Genomic DNA, 5063 nt, shown 5'->3' on the forward strand with positions numbered 1-5063 from the left:
TCAATCTTTAGAGCCCCATAGGATGCCGTTTGGCATGTTGAAAGCCTTCAATTTCACTGCTTGTCAGCTTCCCAGATTTAGTCTTGTTTACGTTGATGATAAGACTTACCATTGAGAAGCGATCGTAAAGTTCATTAGGCTTACTCTCCATTACAAAAAAAAAAGACACGGACACGTTTAATGATTCCAGTATGCTATTCGCTCTTTAAAGTAAGCACGATGCTGGACAACGGACTAGCATGCAACGCTCAGTGGTACATCCGTGAACTTTTTCTTGACAGCTGCTGCGGGAATTGAACCCGCGCACGATGCGATGAAGAGCGTGGTGACACTAGCCGCACGACCACGAAGTTGTGAAAATTTCCTGAACTGTACTTCAATCAAGCCGACGATTTTCCCAGAGACTCATTTGGCTCCTTACAAATTTTCGTGAATGATATGGTCAAAAGCTTTTTCGTAGTCAATGAAAATCTCTGTTAAAGAGAGTCCGGGAATTCAATGACTTGTGGCAGTTCAGTGATGAGATAGAAAGTTCAATTCTTCGGCAAAGTTGTTTGGAGGGTCATGGATATCAGAATAAGAAGCGGTTCATTCACTTTATGTTCAGCAGGTTTAGGTCTGATTCACTTAATGTTCATGTGCTTCAGGTGTCATTTTAATCCGAGTGATTTGGGTCTTATTCACTAGATATTCAAGAGGTTCAGGTCTGATTCATTTCATGTTCAAATGATTCAGGTCTGATTCATTTCATGTTCAAATGATTCAGGTCTGTGTCATTTTAGTCCAAGTGATTCAGGTCTGATTCACTTCACATTCAAGTGGTTCAGGTCTGATTCATTTCATATTCAAGTGATTCAGGTCTGACTCACTTTATATTCAAGCGATTCAAATTTGATTCACTTGATATTCATGATATTGAAGTAATTCAGACCTGACTCACTTCATAATCAAGTGATTCAGGTCTGATTCACTTCACGTTCAAGTGATTCGAGGTTCATTCACTTCATATTCAAGTGATTCAGGTCTGAGCCATTTTAATCCAAGTGATTCAGGTCTGATTTGTATGATTTTCAAGCGATTCAAATCCGATTCACTTGATACTCATGATATTCAAGTGATTCAGGTCTGACTCACTTCATAATCAATTGATTCAAGGCTCATTTACTCCATATTCAAGTGATTCAGGTCTGAGTCATTTTAATCAATGTGATTCAGTTCTGATTCACTTCATATTCTAGAGGTTCAGGTCTGATTCACTTCATGTTCAATTGATTGAGGCTGAGACATTTTAATCCAAAAGATTGAGGCATGATTTACTTGATGGACAAGTGATTCAGGTCTGATCATTTTCAATAGGTTCAGGTTTGATTCACTTCATGTTCAAGTGATTCAAGTCTAATTCACTTCATATTCAATAGGTTCAGGTCTGATTCAATTCATGTTCAAGTGGTTCAGGTCTGATTTATTTCATATTCAAGAGGTTAATGTCTGCTTCACGTCATATTCAAGTGATTCAGGTTACATTCACTCACATTCAAGTGAGTCAGGTATGAATCACTTCATATTCAAGAGGTTCAGGTCTGATTCCCTTTATATTCTAGTGATTCAGGTCTGTGTCATTTTAATCCAAGAGATTCAGGTCTGACTTACTTAATATTCAAGTAATTCAGGTTGGATTCACTTCATGTTGAAGTGACTTAGGTCTGTGTCTTTATATACCTAGGGATTCAGGTCTCACTCACTTGATATTCAAGTGATTCAGGTTCCATTCACTTCATATACAAGTGATTGTGGAATTTATAGAATAGAAAGAATTCCTAAACAAATCCCTGAAGAAAATATCTGAATAAAATAAATAAATCCATGGAAGATTTTTTAAAGAATTCGTGAGTGAATTTTTGGGGAACACTAGAACAATTTTCCGAAAGATTTTTTTTTTGAAAAGTATTTTTAGAAGAATTTCTGAAGAAATTTTTGGTAGATTTTGTGAAGGAATCTCCATTTTATTTCTCCAAACGAACGCCTAGAGAAATTTCTGAAAAAAATATCCAGGGGAATATATGAAGCGAATTTCTCAAACAACCTTCGAATTGATTTTAGAAAAATCATGGAGGAATTGAAGGAAAAAAAATGGAGAAATTGGCGTTCTGAGATGGATTTCCCAGCATAATGCGACGAATTATGTCCAAAAGCACGCGAGGGATTACTCAGGAATTATGAATGGAATTTTCCCAGAGTCCTGGAAGGGCTTACCCCAGAGTCTCCAGAAAACCTTGGGAGGAGTTCCCGCAGAGTTCTGAATGTCGCCAAGAATCTCGTGAGGGTCTAACCCAGTAGTCTGGGTGTTCCCTCAGCTTTGAGAGACAAATTCTCCCAGAATACTGATAGGAATGTCTATAAAGTCCTATGAGGGGTATTCCCCGTCCCCCACAATCTTGAGAGGAATTTCTCTGGAATTCTGAAAGGGTTTCCTTTAGAATGTTTAGAATGATTCTCCCAGAATCCTGAGAAGTTTTCCTCCAGAATTCTTAGAAAATTCACCCAAAACCCTGTAAAGTATTCCACCAGTGGAATTAAAAAACGATCCTTCCAGTATGCTTGAAGGTATTATACCTGAAGCCTAAAAGGGATTCCTCCAGAGTTTTGTGAGGAATGCATCCGGAATCTCGTGACTAGTTTTCACAATGAAGATTACCCCAGAATCTTGATATGGATTCACCCAAAAAACTGAGAAGAATTCCCTGATTTTTTTATATCTTAATATTCACTCAGCATACTGGATGGGATTCCCGCGGAATCTTAGGAGAATTATTCCTGAATTTTTAGAAGAACTCTTCCAGAATCCCACTCCCCCTCTGGGTTCTGGGAGAATTCTTCCCAAATCGTAATAGGTATTTCAACAGAATGCTGAAAAAGGTATTCATCTGGAACCCTGAAAGGGATTCCTTCGGAAGGCTGAAAATGATTATCCCAAAATCTTGAGAAGACTTTCTCCAGAACCTTGAAAAATACTCTCCCGAAGCCCTGAGAAGTATTCTCGCAGAATCCAAAAAGGAATTCAGTATTTTGTGTTTCTTCAGAAACCCGAAAGAAATAATCCAGAATCCAGATAACGATTCCACAAGAATCGTGAGAGTGATTTCCCCTGAATATTTAGAGGACATCCCAGAGATTCATGTAAGGGTTTCCCCCAAATTCCTGAGTTCTCAAAGGGATTCCTCTTGAAACCTGAGAATTATTACCCCGTAAATCTTAGAGTTAGAGGTAATACCCCAAGATACCTTGGAGCAGATTTCCAATAAATCTTGGGAGACGTTACCGCTGAATCTTCAGAGCAAATTGCCAGGGAGAGTGACTCGTCCAAAATTCTGAAAGGTATTCTCGCAGAGCTCTGGGCACAATTCCCTCAGTATACTGATAGGAATTTCCACAGAGTCTTAAGAGGGATATTCCCTCACAATACCGAAAGAAATTAACCAGGATTCCTGAAAAGGATACTTTCAGAATGCTGACAGTTAATTCTGGGAGAATTCTACCAGGATGTTTCCTTTGATGATTCTCTCAAAATTCTGAAAGATTTCTCCAGAATTTCGAAAGCAGACTCTCGAGACGGATTTTTACAATGTACACTATACCAGAATCCTGGTATAGATGTATGTTTAGAGGACTTTTCCTAGAAAAGCATTCTGAAGTAATCTTTTCCATAAATTCTCATTGGTCCTAGGAAGGATTCCTCTGAATGAAATACTGAAATGGTTTTTTTTTCTCCAAAAGGCTGAGAATAATTTTGCTAAAATTCTGAAAAAAAAACAATCTCCACAACCTAGAAAAGTTCTTTTCCAAATTCCTGAAAGGGGTTCTCGCAAAACCTTAAAAGGCATTCCTCCAGGATTTTGAGAGAAATTCATCCAGAGTCCTGAGCACAGTATCCTGAGAAATATAGCCCCAGAATCCTGCTTTTAATTCCTCCAGACTCTTGAGAAGGAACCTCTAGAATCCAGAAAGGGATTCTCACAAAACTCTGATAGGGATTCCCCTAGAATCATGAGATACAGAATCCTTGAAGGATTTACCTTGCTTAAAATGATTTTTTCCAGAATCTAGAGAAGACCTCCAGCAGAATCCTGAGAGAATTGTGATAAAACCCTGAAAGGGATTCCTGCAGCATCTTAGATTCTTCTAGAAACGGTATAGGTATTCTCGCAGCATTCTAAATGGACTCTTTCTGGATTTAATAGGAATTCACTCATAGACTTTTGAGAGGGATTCCTACTGAATACTGAGAGGGAGGTTTCTTCACAATTCAGAGAGAGAGATTTCTCTGGAATCATGAAACGGACTACCCCACAAGGCTGAGAATAAAAACCTCTCAGTATCTTGAGAGGATTTTACCAGATTCCTGAAAAGAATTTTCCCAGAACCATTGAAGGGCTCTTCCAGAATCCCAAAAGAGATTTTTCTAGGATCTTGATAGGATTTTTACTAGCATCCTGGGAGGGACTTCCACAGTGAAGATTCACTCCGAACCCGAACAGTAGAATAACTTTTTTCGGAATTCCGAGGGAGGTCCCCTTAAATTTCTCTAATCCATCTCTAATATCTGTATCCCATACAAAATTCAGGTGAAAAATATGTATCCCATACAAGCCCGTCTAGCTCAAAAATCTGTATTTCATATAAAACTAAATCTGTACGGATGCTCAAAAATTTGTATAATACAGATAAATCTGTATACAGGGTGTTAGGTTCCTGAGTGCAAACTTTTTAATAGGTGATAGAGGACCATAAATGGAGAAAAAATTGTTCTACGCATATGGTCAAATCTCAACCGTTACGTAGTTATTGAACTTCCCATGTTTATGACTCTTAATGCCTTAACTGGAAATAACATGGAAATGGTCAAACTTATCGAAGTTTTTTTTAACCCTGTTAGAAAGATTATTGAATTTTCTAACAAATGGCATCTTTGAATCGATTGGTTAAGTTAAATAACTAAGTTTTCTAGAGCAAAATAGCTAAAAATAGTGTATTTTTATTGGTTTTTGTCAATTATCTTTGAAACA

The sequence above is a fragment of the Aedes albopictus genome, chromosome 1 (genome assembly GCF_035046485.1).
Source record: "Aedes albopictus strain Foshan chromosome 1, AalbF5, whole genome shotgun sequence".
In the NCBI taxonomy this organism is placed as follows: Eukaryota; Metazoa; Arthropoda; class Insecta; order Diptera; family Culicidae; genus Aedes; species Aedes albopictus.